This window comes from Peromyscus leucopus, chromosome 7 (assembly GCF_004664715.2).
Source record: "Peromyscus leucopus breed LL Stock chromosome 7, UCI_PerLeu_2.1, whole genome shotgun sequence".
Lineage (NCBI taxonomy): Eukaryota > Metazoa > Chordata > Mammalia > Rodentia > Cricetidae > Peromyscus > Peromyscus leucopus.
Genome location: NC_051069.1, coordinates 31,575,637 through 31,589,661, shown reverse-complemented (window position 1 = coordinate 31,589,661; position 14,025 = coordinate 31,575,637). Strand labels below are relative to the sequence as shown.

The window sequence follows — 14,025 nt, the reverse complement described above, 5'->3', positions numbered from 1 at the left end:
TCTACACCATATGAGCTCTCAAAAATACCATACCAGCTAATAGATTTTTTTTTCACTTAAAAAAAAAAAAAAAAAGACAGATGTGGATATGCACCCACATCTGGAAAGAAAAGGCACAAGGCTCTGCCAGGCATGGAATTAAGCTGGTATTTGTAGCTGTATCGTGGCAATTGGCTTTACCTTCTCGTTTTGCATAATCTCCTCAATGGAGAGGAGAGTAATTTCCCTTCAGTTCCTAGACCGCTGCTCGGAGAGGACAGAGAGGAAGTCTCTGCATTTTGTGAAAGAGAAAATCACCAACATCCCTTTTGTTCCCTTAGGCGGGATTTGGATGGATTACTTATACTTAAAAGGGAAGGCGGCTTTTAACCTTAAAAAAAAAAGTGAGAGAGAGAAAGAAAAGGAAAGGGGAGGTGGGGAGAAAGAAAGAAAACTCACCGCATTAACACGGTGCATCGGCATGCTACTAAATCTAAGGAATCTTGAAGGATAAATTCTCAGACTTTATCCAAAACATGAAACAAATTCTTCAAACATAAGCTGCCAAACTCATCAACTTGTTCAGATCCCTGTAATGTCGGTCTCCCCAAACGCCGCGCTTAGCTCTGTGATTGGCTGTTTAACACTTGCGGGCCGTGGAGGTGGTGGGCAGGGGGGTCCGTCCGGAGGGGACTGTTCAACAAGCCTGGTGTGTTGGCCCCTCAGAAGATCAGACTTCTGGAATCGATTTGGGTTCAGAATTGCATTACCGAAGGAATGCCGAGTATGCGCGGGCCTTGATGGCTTGTGAACCACACTTCCTGAAGCTGGCCACAAGCCAGCACCGAGACCATCAGCATCTTAAAAATGAATTCTTTATGAGACAAAGAACAAGCCACCCAATTTCTGAAATCACTGAAGTGGAAAGCTTGTCTGTAAGTAACCTAAAACTGGTCCACACTTAGACTCCTTTGTGTTTTGAGTATATGGGAGGGATCAAATGTCACTCCCAAAATGCCTTTTCCTTTCCACAGGCGGGCATTGTGAGGGCCTGGGTAGCCTGGGATTATTATCTGGCTGAAACTAAATTGCTCTGGTTAGGCATCTGCTATTCTGTAAAAAAATATTGCCAAATAACTGCACCAAAATCAGGCAAATAGGACCAAGTATGTTAAGGAAGGGTAATAGCTCTGTCTCTCCAAGAGTTTAAAAGTCTGGATGAGATGAATGCCCAGGAAAGATTCCCATAACTCCACATAAAATGACTGTTGGAAGGGGTCTCCTGTAGGGCCTCTATAGGACTGGTAAGCTGTACAGCCCAGACTAGAAACAAAGAGAACATTCCAGCCGCAGACAGATGGGATGAGGCTCAGAGGCAGAAGCCAGCAAAGTTAGCAGTGAGTGTGTGTGGCATGACTACAGGAATGCCAGCCCGAGAAGATGAGGGGAACATGGGGCCAGGGTAGGATAGAAGGAAAGCCATGTGGCAGAAGGCTGGACTTATCCTATGGTTAGAGTTTGATGCTCTGTAAGGCGAGGGGTCGTTTTCACGTGATGTCTCACAGGTTACTTTACTTCTTTTGTCTCTAGTTTGAGTTATTTCCTTCTAAATCAAAGTTACCCCACCTTAAAACAAACATGTGCTGTTGGCTCGTAAACGCCACTTCTGACTCTCAGACCCTATGACTTCATATAGGCTACCAGCCTCACATCTTCCCTTTTTTGCAAAGAGGGAAGTAAATCTTCTGGATTAAGTGAGGCATAGAGACTTGTGGGTCATATTCTGTCTACATAACCCCAGCACTGATTGTCCAGGACTCCAGACAGGCCTAAGCAGCTTTGCTCCCCCTCTATCATATCATAGGGCCTCACATCAGGGTTTCTCGGACATGTTCCGCTCAACAGCCTTTCACTGGGCAAAATACGCACATGACCCTGAGGATGTAAGTGTATAAAACAGGTCTACAGATCAAATATTTACTGATAACAAACCATAAAGAAATTTGTTTCAAAACAGTTCTTTGTTATGCACATAATTGTTGCATGTTCTAAGATGGAAGGAAATGAGTGTACTAATGATATAAATGTGCCTCTTTATTTTTACATGAACAATTATATCATGCTTGTATATTTAGTGCTGCGGGATGTTCAGCATCTTCAATGTTTTTCAGAGTTGTTTGATATTTCGACTTTATGATTATCAATACTGAAAATCTGCTTCACATAAACATATAGTATAAAATGGAACTATTATAGGGCTCTTTCAGAAACTGCTGGAAAATATCCTAATCCCGTGTCAAAATTCATTTCATGACTTTTTAATGAGACTCAAGGAAACAACTCAAACTTAAAAAAAAATCTAACAGCACAATTCAAAGATATACAAATTTGGTACATACATGTTAAGGAATGATGCTAGGAAAATATTAAAGTCTTTATTTGCAATAATTAATTGATTATGTTTCCATAACACCAAAAAATGTTGCTTGAGCAGCAAAAACTCTGCAATTTCTAACATACAATAGTCTCAAATATGATCTAGGTATTTCAGGCAGCCTTTGTTGGTGCTATGTGGTGTGACGTCACATGCAAGCGTGACATTGTATGCAAAGTGTTTAGAACCAAGTCTGCGGTGAAGTCACGTGATACGGTACAGGCAAATGCTGCAAGAAAAACACCTCAGATTCATGATGTGATTGGTTTTTAAGTTAATTTCTCATGCTCAGAAACCTTCCACCATCGCCAAATTTTTCACAGCCTCCACATTCAGCTACACCCTTGTTGTAAGACTCTAAGCTTTAGATGATGTGGTGGTTTGAAGGAGAATGACCCCCACAGGCTCATATATTTGAATACGTAGCTATCAGGGAGTGGCACTATTTGAAAGGATTAGGAGGTGTGGCCTTGTTGGAGGAAGGGTGTCACTGGAGGTAGGCTTTGGGGTTTCAGAAGCCCAAGCCAGGCCTAGTGGCTCTCACTTCCTCCTGTCTGTGGATCCGGATGTACAACTCTCAGCTACTTCACCATGTCTGCTTGAGTCCTGCCTGGCTTCTGCCGTGATGATCATGGACGAACCCTCTGAAACTGTAAGTGATAGTGGAATGGACGAACCCTCTGAAACTGTAAGCCAGCCACAATTAAATGCTTTTTTTAAAAAAAATACAAGTTAACATGATCATGGTGTCTCTTCACAGCAATGGAGCACTGACCAAGACAGAAGACCATGGTGATGAGGTTTTGCCTTCAATGTAAATTTTCATATCTATTTCCTTCTGAATATCTTACAAAGAAGACAAAGAAAAACCTACCTGAACCGTGAGTGCATGCCTTATTTTCCTTATTAAGAGAATCACACCCTTGTTAGCCCATCTTTCATGATAGAAATACTAAAAAGTTACTTTCTTCAGGTATAACAATGGAGATTTAAGTGAGGCCCATGTTTCCAAGTGAAGCCCTAATGTTAAATCTAGTGAGATGAGTCAAAACATTTCCATCAGAACCTGCAGCCAGCCTGAGAGACTTACTTCCAAATTAAATACATCTCTTTATAAGTTCTGGATGTTTTCACTTGCTTTATAAAACAATACTGGCAAGTCCAGACAAAATTGCCCTTTCTAGACAGTATATAAGCAATAAAAATTAAGTTAGTTTGAGCATAAAATCCTAGAGGCTACAGAGAGTCTAATTGTCTAATACAATCAACTAGTGAAGAAATGAATGAATGAATGAATGAATGAACAACTTTTTTAAGTGAAAGATTTATATGAAGAGAAATCAGACTATGAATGGCTGCTTCAAAGCTCTTCTCTAGGGATTGGTGATGAGCTGATCAATAAGAAAGAGCTGGAAATGGCAACACATGAAACTGGCAAACTCATGCAATGTATCTTAAGATGATATTACCAAGAATGTTGAAGAAAGAAATCAGCCTGTTGAGTCAGAAAATCAAAATTGTTATCACAGACTACCACAAACTGATTCAACTAATTTTCCGCTGAGCAATGCATTCCAGGGCTTTTGAAAGTCCCCCACACTTCACAGCAGGCTCCCCCAGTATGAAGGGCCCTTAAACATAATTTGGTCCAGTCCATGTGTTTAGCAGAAAAAAAGCAAAGACCCAAAGCAGCGGTGTAGCATGCCCCAGGTCACAGAGTTATACAGCCACCCACTTAATGCTCCTTCCAAGGCACTATGGTACCATACTAAGAATTCGCGGGAGGGATGAAGAGCCAGGCCAGTGAAAATCAGGATGCTGAACACAGAAGAGCTGCTTAGAAAAAGGTGGACTGGCTCTAAGTACTCAGGGTGAATCAAGAAAACACCAGAGAATGTGACATTCTGGTGTAAAGGAGCCACAAGACCCCAGCAGAGCAAGGAGAATTCAAGACTTTGCTGATGAAAGTATGTAGAAAGAACATGGCTATAAACCCAATTGGGACACTTCTCTTCTAAAAGGTTCTGTCCCAAATATAGCAATGTCACAGGAATGCAGGCTTCTTTCACTGTTGGCTGGGATAAAGAGAAAGTAGCTTGTGCGATGCCTCATGGCAAGCATTTCTGAGCGAGATCCCATCATCCCCAGTGATGCCAGAACCCCCAAACCACCAAGGACCACAAGGAAATGACTGACTGCTCTGATCCGTGCAGAACCAAGGCCTGAGATGTTCCAGGAGTTGTTTTCAAAGAAAGTGTTTTGCCACCCTGCCAAGGAGAGAAAACCCACGAAGAAGGGAGAAATGGAATTGTGTTAAGATTTATCACCATGTGTCACTGTGGCTGAAAGCAGGACAGCAAAAAAAGGCATGAGCAAGTGAGTTAAAAAGCTTTCCATAGCATGAAAAATGTAGGCCTGACGTGGAATGCAAGGGAAACTTCCAAGATGGCAGGCCAGGATTGAGTGATGGACTGTCACAATAGCTCCAGAGACATAGAGAGGAGCAAAACATACTGCACTCCTAGGACTGGCTTAAGAATAAGGCCTGGACAAGAAGGAAGACTTGCAGTCACATGCTTAAATGCCTTAAAGTTCTGATGGTGCCTGTAGACACAGCGCTAGAACTTGGCCCACATGAGAACAATGAGGCTTCTGCCCATTGAACTAAATCATGTGGAGAGACCCTCTTACTTCCTACACAGTGATGAGACTGGCAAAGATCAAAATGAACCAGTCACTCTGGACCAGTCCTTCCTACTCCTCTGCTGTTCTGCCTGTGATGGCTTCATATTGTTTCAGCCCCTTTTGAGTGTTCCTTAGGAACAAGTTGATGATGATTGGACAACCAGTAAAAAGAAAATTAAACAATACAAAAAAAAAAAGAAAGAAGAAAGAGAGAGAGAGAGAGAGAGAGAGAGAGAGAGAGAGAGAGAGAGAGAGAGAGAAAAGAAAAGTGATGACTTGAGGTATTTAATTACGAGATGATAAACCCGTGGGACCTTAGAACAAATGCACAGAGCACCAACCTGTCCTGAATCGCAAGCTGCATGCACACAAAATAACATTGAAAGAGAAAATGTGTGTCAGACTGGGCTTGGCATTTTGTGTGCATGATCTTACTAAAAAGTCTTCAGTTTCCCCCTTTTACAGAAAGGGAAACTTAGAGTTTAAAAGATTTAACGTCTTACTTGAGGTTGTTTAGAGAGTCGCACAAACCCAGCTTATCAGTGTCGGCATTTAACCACTCCACTGTTTGCCACGTCTCCTTCAGCCTTTTAAGAAAATAAGTGCTACATTAAAGAAAAGATTAATCTATTCGGTGTTCTGAATGCCTCTGTGAAGTGGAAAGTCAGCAAGTACCACAGATGAAGTCATGGCCTGGAAAACCAGGCTCTGATCGGAACTGGGCCACTCAGTACTGAGTGTGGCGTTTAAAACTCTTACCCTGCTTGTCTGCCTTCACCTACTTTTCCTCTGAGATGCATCCCATCCCTACAGACCGCTTCACACTAGTCAGTGGCGTGAATTAAGAGTACAGGTTTTCCTGGCCATCACACACCACCAGAAGGGCAATTCCTTAATCTTCACATGGAAGGACCAGTAAGATGGGGTTTCTGTATCTAAATCTCAGGATCCAGCACTTGATACAACTGTCTCTGCAATCTCACTTGCCATTGCAGAGGACCTCAATGTCTGCTCTCCTAACTCTTCAGTCTCATTACCCAGAATCCCTCACTAACCAGAGTACAATTAAAGAAGGCAATTGCACGGCAAAGCTCATTGGTTCTGTCGGGCCACATCTGAACATTCTCTTTCAGGCACAGGACCTTACTGAGTGTTTTGGAGTACAACTGTGATCTCCCTGGTAATTTATACAGTTCTATTAATGACGGCTGAGATTTGGAGATTATTAAGAAAGTGTGTTGATTTGTACAGTTGGCCACGAGAGAGATGGAGAGACGATGTCTTCCTGATGAGTGGCATTGATGCTCTCTGTTAATAAAAGTGCTCTTTTCTATTTTACATGCCTTCAGTAAGCATAAACTTATAACTCTTGGGGATGGGATAGGAGCCTACAAAAAGATGTCAGCCTGACAGCATTATTTTCATTCTTTATAGTACTACCAGGTACTTTCTTGGCAGGTAAAAAAGTAATAGTTTTTAGCCGGGCGGTGGTGGCACATGCCTTTAATCCCAGCACTTGAGAGGCGGAGGCAGGTAGATCTTGTACATTGGTCTCTGTGGCCCAGCCTGGTCTACAGAGCGAGTTCCAGGACAGCCAGGGATAGGGATACAAAGAGAAACTCTGCCTGGAAAAAAAAGCCTTAAAAAATAAAAAATACAAGAATAGTTTTCAAATTCCCCCATTAGAAAACACGTTGTGTGTTAGTTTTCTTTAACCACAAACTTGACAGAATCTAGAATTATCTAGGAGAAGGGGGATTACCTTGATTGTGTTGAAAGAGGTGGGGAGATTCACCCACTGAGAGTAGCATCATCCCCTGGGCTGGAATCCTGAACTGTATAGAAAGGAGAAAGTGAATTGAGCCCTACACTCATGACCGTCTGTCTGCTTTACTACCATTGTGGGTGGGACATGACGAGCTGTTTCAAGCTTCTTCTACCTTAACTTTCCTGTCATGATGGACTGGACCTTCAAGTCCTCCATGGGGGACTGGACCTTCAAGTCCTCCATGGTGGACTGGACCTTCAAGTCCTCCATGGTGGACTGGACCTTCAAGTCCTCCATGATGGACTGGACCTTCAAGTCCTCCATGATGGACTGGACCTTCAAGTCCTCCATGGGGGACTGGACCTTCAAGTCCTCCATGATGGACTATACCTTCAAGTCCTCCATAGTGGACTATACCTTCAAGTCCTCCATGATGGACTATACTGTCAAGTTCTCCATGGTAGACTATACTTTCAAGTCCTCCATGATGGACTGGACCTTGAATTGTGAGACAAAATAAACTCTTCTGTAACTAGAGTTTTCCTGCCTTACCCACAGTCAGGACAAATCTTTGTCACCCGCCAGTTCCACAGCCGCTCAGACCCAACCAAGTAAACACAGATATTTATATTGCTTACAAACTGTATGGTTGTGGCAGGCTTCTTGCTAACTGTTCTTATAGCTTAAATTAATCCATTTCTATAAATCTATACCTTGGCAGTGACTCCTTCCACCTTCCTGTTCTTTCTTTTCTCCTCTCTGTTAGTCCCGCCTATACTTCCTGCCTAGTCACTGGCCAATCAGTGTTTTATTTATTGACCAATCAGAGTAATTTGACATACAGACCATCCCACAGCACTCTTCTGTAAGACATCTTCATCAGGGTATTTTATGACAGCAATAGGAAAAGAAACTATCTGGCTTTTGAATGGACATCACAATTGACAGGTTATGTGACCTGACCTTGCTGTTGACTTACAACTGATAAACAAACTATCCTGTTTGATGTGAATAGTTAAGACTCTATTAATGCAGAAGCTAAAGGCTTTCTGAACCAGGTTAAATGATTACAAAGAAAGTCAAAGATACCAAAAAATTGCCCCACATCTTGAAGATACCATATTGACATCCCCAAGAGGTGCTGGGTAGAAAAATGAAAATTAGAGGTGTTTGCAATATCACCTGAAATTAGATCTAGCACTTAATATTCAAAAGAGGGGTTTATTCACTTTCATAAATGGCTTTTGTCAATACTTGTTTTATCTTCTTTATCATGTTTTCTACTTTGTGATGTAAAGATGAAAATGTTATTTTCTCAAGGTCATGTGTGCGGGAGATGGTTCAGTAACCATACAATTCTAACTCAGAGCTAAGTGAGTTCTTCACTACAACCAGCACCTCCCAACCCCCAACAGAGCTGGACAGGCTCCAGCCAGAAATCAGCTCGCACCAAATGCTCACACAGTTGGATCCTTAACTAGAAACCATAAGAAGTGACAGGAAATTCTGCCATCCATGTCTGTAACAGATCCTCCAGCCATCAGAGGAAGGCAGGTGCTCCATTGGTCATGCTGTCTCCATGACTGCTGTCAATCTGCCTGCACACAGACACTCCTCAGCCTCCACACAGAACCTTGTCATTCTCAACAGGCTCTGGGGCCCAGGTCACTTCTTGAACCTTTGTACTCACAGTCCATCAGGTTGTGAAATGAATGTGTTGCTGTGTCTCTTCTTCCTCCACCCTCCTGTATCAGCCCATCTGTTGGCTCCTTCTTCAGCACCCTTCAGTGGGGAACACAAGACAGTTGAGCAAAGAGAAGGGAAGTAAGCCACATGTCACTCATCCACAATAGATTAGTCATCGGTAGCATAGTGCTCTCTGCATCCTTGTCTAATCCTCCCCTGCTCTCATGTTTCTAGGCATGCTAGCACATGGGTTTGATCTCTTGCCTTGAGGTAGAGAGGCCCAGAGAGTCTGACTTTGCCTCTCTTTATAAAGACACTTCAGCCTGCATTTGAAAGGATAAAGAATGTCCTTAGTACAGTAGGACGTGATCAGGGAGAACGAGTTTTCTATTTTCATTTTATCGAGAAATATCAGAGCTAAATCTTTAGAGATGACCTTACCCAGTCCTCTGGCCTTGCAAATCTTGGGCCTGAGACAGAGAGCTGATGCAACTTGCTAGAAGCCAGTCTCACAAATTTTGGCAAGGTCAGGGAATAAAAAGGTGAATGGTCCCAATGACCTATCCACTGACTGTTCCCGAAGTACTATGTTATAGATTTGTGAACAGTGACTTTGTCTCCCTAGAACACCTCGAATTCTGAGATGATGACTCTGGTCACTGTGCAGTGCTCTGATACAGTAGGGAAGCACCCGTGTGCAAGTGAGTCTTTAAAAACACAGGGGAAACTGGCTTGTGCACAGAAACTTATACTTGTTTATTCTTAGATGGTATTCACTTGAAATATGCATAGGTCAGATTCTCCAGATTCTTGGATAATCTGAAACCCTGAAATTATGTTTAACTAAAAAACTGTTTAACTCACTTATGCCAATGGGGGGCAAAATCAATTCAATCACTGTTAACAAAAATCAAGTCTGGTTTTGTTTGCTAGCTAAGACTTGAGACTAAACACAAATAAAAGAACCAAGCAACCAGCCAATACATCAGAGAATTATTAGGGAATTGCTTAGTACCCCTAGGGGTTATGTCTCAAAGGACCATCTAAACTCAAATGTGTGCCCCACTCAGTCTTGTCAATGTGGGAAAAGAAGGGTTTCTAGAGAGAGCTATTCCTGGCCTCATCTTAGAAAACATCCTTGCTCAGTACCTGAGAATTACTTTGTCTGGTGTGAGGATGTCAGGACAGTGGGGAAACTGATTTCATTCCGTAACAAACACACCTTGAGTCTAAAAGCTCCCTTCTCCCTGAGACTGATATAGCAGGACCAGACAGACATGCGGAGGAAGCAAAGTATGCTGTTTCCTCGTAGGAACCAGCAGAAAGATACAGCCCAATCCTGTAAGACGCCATACAGGAACTAAAGAAGCTGTTCTCGGGAGAGGTCTTTATTGGCCAGGTGTGTTTGAGACTGCTTATGAACTTGCAGTTGTTCACGAGGAGCCAAAACAAGAATCGTGGCTGTCTAAAGATGGGACTGCATGCTGCTGGTCATGGGAGAAAATTCCCTTCTTTCCCCCTTTCCCTTTCCTGCTGTCCCAATGTCTGACACAATCTAGAAGTTACCCGAAAGCCAAGCCTACAACCATCCTCACTCTAACTGGTGAAGTATAACACCAGTGGAGAGAAAAGAGCCGTTTGCATAATGACACAGGGCAGAAGTTTTCATAGGAAAGCACTTAGGCAACTAGGAGAACTAGCTAGACATTCTAGAATCAAGCCAAGATATCTTTGAGAGCCATGATCTGGGGTTGTAAACTGAAAAGTGAGTTGGACACAGCACAGGGTACAGTGATAGGGAAAATGCCAACCAGTTCAACTTAATGTCTCCCAAATATGTAGTTCACTAATGACTGAGCTTCGTATAAAACACACACACACACACACACACACACACACACACACACACACACAGAGGGGGGATGGGATGGAGAAAGAGAGAGAATTTTAAACTTCCCATAGTTTCTCTCTAACTTATCTAATTTATAAGCTAAAATTGCCCAAAGGAAAAACTAGGTCTATAAAACCCCTGCCTTGATCTGATCATAACCTTAGCCCTGACTAATCTCACGAAGCATCTCCTGCTTCCAATCATGTGGGTTTGTACCTTTGACTCATCTTTCCACTTACAACCCTATTCAGTCATTAGACCCAACACTTTGTACAAACGTCCCTGGATATGACCTTTTGATTCCCTCTTCAAATATGATTCATAGAGTGCCTGCAGTATCAGAGCCTTCAATCATCCTGGGTCAACATCTCACTGATTGGTCTTGACACCTGGGCTCTTAGGAATCAGCACCTCCCTGGCTGACAGGGGTCCTATTAATTTTGATCTAGACCTTGTCTGAGGAGTTCTACAATGTCAGAACATAAAGAGGGCTGTTTTTTTTTTTACCAGGGAAAGGGTTGTTGCTTTTGTTCTTAGATCTTAAGTTACTGAGTTTGATGTTCTGTCTAACCCGGGCCCAAATATTCCTGGACCTAAGGAGTCATGGGCCAGAAGTTAATCAAAGGGTGCTAACCTCATTAGCATCAAGCCTGATGCAAGATGGATAGCTAACCAGAACATGTTGTCATAGAAACTCACCATTTTATAGTTCATAAATAGTCACTAAAGGTGAAGATGTGTCAATGAAGACTTTTAAAAAGAAATATTAATTTAAAAAGCAAATAGAGAGAAATTTTTTAGCCATCCTATAATAATAAGTTCAAATTTTCTTCTTTTAGTTTGAATCATCTGACCTGAGTGTTACCTAGTCTTTCCTTCCTAAATAATAGAGTTCTAAACTTCATGCATAATCTCCAGTTTTTGTTCCTCAAAGTGAATCCAAACCTTAATGCCATTTATTAAGAAAGCAAAGTTCTGCCTTCCAGAGTTTTACATTTTTTAATAAAAATTTTCAGAGTCTATTATAAAATCAAGAGCAGCATTTAAAGACAAACCTTGAAAATAATGCTATCTTTATTGGGTCCTTCCAAAAAGACTTCAACTTCGTTTCCAATTAAATTGAAAAATATCTTTTTGTATTCATGTTCCACTGCTTTATGTAAAGTCAAATTAAACTTTACAGTTTGGGATCCAGGTACAGTGGAAACCAAATGGTTCAGGAATCATCTTCAGTGATTTTTGATAAGCAAACCATTTCTTCTTTTCTGAGCACACTTGTACAAGTTGACTGGAAAATGCTCTAGTAGTTTGAGTCCTAGCTAGGCTGAGGGCATTAGTCAGCATGTGTCACAGGGAAATTAAGAATTCCCATTAATCCATCACATCAGCTGAGTATACCTATGTCCCAAGTCTGCTCTACACAGTGATGGCCCTGCTAGAGTTTGAATAGGAAATGTCCCCCATAGACTCACGTGTCTGAACACTTGGTCTGTGACTCTTGGCTCTATTTGGGAAGGTTGTGGAACCTGTAGGAGGTGGACTCTTGCTGAAGGAAATGGGTCATGATGGGCAGGACTTGGGGTGTAATAGCCCCGCTCCACTTCCTGTTCAGTGTCTCCAACTGCACATGTGGCACAGCCAGCAGCTTCACTTCCGGCCACAGTGCTTTCCCGTGTAGCATCTTTCCTGCCATGATGGATTGTAGCCCCGCAAACTGAAAGCCAAAGGAAAACTTTGTTCCCTTAAGCTGCTTCTCATCAGATAGTCTGTCACAGCAAAGTAAGTCACAGTAAGAAAAGTAAGGAATATAACAGAAGTAGCCAGTGACAATTCTTTAGCGTGTTTTACAGTTTGCAGCGTGCTCTCACATGTTGCCAGGCACATACATACACCATTCTCTGTTAATGCTTTCTTCAAAATGTTTTTGTTCATTTTCTTTTTTGTTGTTGTTTGTTACTATTTTTTTTTTGAGGTGTCACCGACATGGAATGTGTGCAAAGTTTATAACTGGATGGCATTTGATATATGTATATAACCTTGAAATCATTAATGTAATCAAAATAATGAACATGTTGATCACCACCAAAGTGATCGTCTAAGCTTCCCATTGCTTTCTCGGGCCTCTTACATCCTAGCAGGAAACTGCTGATGTACTAGTCATGGTATCAGCACTGTATAGACTGCTATACAAACAGACTTATATAAGCTTCCTCTGGGATTTTTTTTATTCATTCACTTTGTTTGCCAGTCTGTATACACTGTACATATATATCACCAAGGATCTTCTTTTCATAGGCCCTTCCTTTCCCTTTTTTGAGCAATTGTTTCTCTTTTTTGAACATTATAAGTGAAGGTTTCTGTGAATTTTTCTACAAGTGTTTGTATAGAGAAATGCATCATTTCTAAAGCGTGTATGTCCTCGTTAGCTTTAACTGTCAATTTGACATAGCCTAGTCATCCAAGAAGGAAGTCTCAGTTGAGGGACTGCTCAGCCAGATTGGCCTGTGGACATGCCTGGGAGGGGGTCGTCTTGATTGTTAATTAATGTATGAGGACCCAGCCCTCAAGAAGTCACACCATGCCCTGGGCAGGTGGTCTTGGGCTATACGAGAAAATTATCTAAGCATGAGCCTCCCAAGGATCCAGGAAGCAGCATCCATCCATGATTTCTGCTACAAGTTCCTGTTTGAGTTCCTGCCCCAACCACTCTCGATGATGGACTGTAAGCTGCAAACTGAAAGAAACCCTGTCTGCCCCTAAGTTTCACTGAGTGTGGTATTTGTCACCGCATCAGAAAGGAAACTAGAACCCAGAACTAAAGTATAACTGAGTCAGAAACAGTTGTCTTTCTTTATAGTTATTTCTCATTTTTACTTCATTTTGAGTTTCTTTATTCCTTTAACTTTTCTCCAAATGATTTCCTTGAAATCTTCAATGTAATCTTTCTACTAAATTATAAGAAAATAAGAGTAACTGAAATCAGAAGCTTAGCTAGTAACTAATTGTTGGTGATGACAGTTAAGGATATTGTATGGGATCATGTATTCCCGGACTCAGGGAAGGCTTCATGAAAGATGAATTTTCTATACTAAGCTTTGAAACGAAGTTCACTCGAGTCAGACTTTGAAACTGGATGTGTTTCAGATGACTAAGGGGAGCATGGGAAGGGAAGGCCTTTCCCCCAAAGTGAATGGCATGAGAAGTCTAGGAAGGTATGGAGTGTTTTTAAATAGAGTGTGCTACAAGAGCAGAGAGGAAAGGAGGCAGGGAGAGATGCTTTGGGGTCACAAAACAGAGTGAAACTCCAGCACTGGGAGAACGAGGGAGAGCCCGAAGGCCTGGCCCTGCGAGACAGATGAATAGTACTCTCCAGAAACCACCAACGTGGATTTTATTGGGTTTAGATTTTCTGAAGCAAACTGAGAGAGATTTATCTTTTCTGGGTCTGGTGGTTTTAAGTTTTTGAAACCACAGCCTCAAAGACAGGAAAAGAAAACCATCCGTTGGATGAGGCCACCCATGCAAAAGCTCGAAGCCTCCAGCCAGGCTATTTACCCTTGGTCATGTCTTTGGGCACCAGGC

General features: G+C 42.0%; 1 long non-coding RNA gene across 2 annotated transcripts in view; it reads left to right on the top strand.

The window, feature by feature from the left end:
- The first annotated feature begins 481 nt into the window (after positions 1-481).
- LOC119088331 overlaps positions 482-14,025 on the top strand; it is a 38,645-nt gene continuing 25,101 nt past the window's right edge. Inside the window, exons 1-2 of one of the 2 annotated variants that reach the window (XR_005091972.1) lie at positions 482-914; positions 3,174-3,294. This is a non-coding gene — a long non-coding RNA (uncharacterized LOC119088331). The remainder of the gene's footprint in view (positions 915-3,173; positions 3,295-14,025) is intronic. The other variant, XR_005091971.1, reaches the window with a different exon arrangement.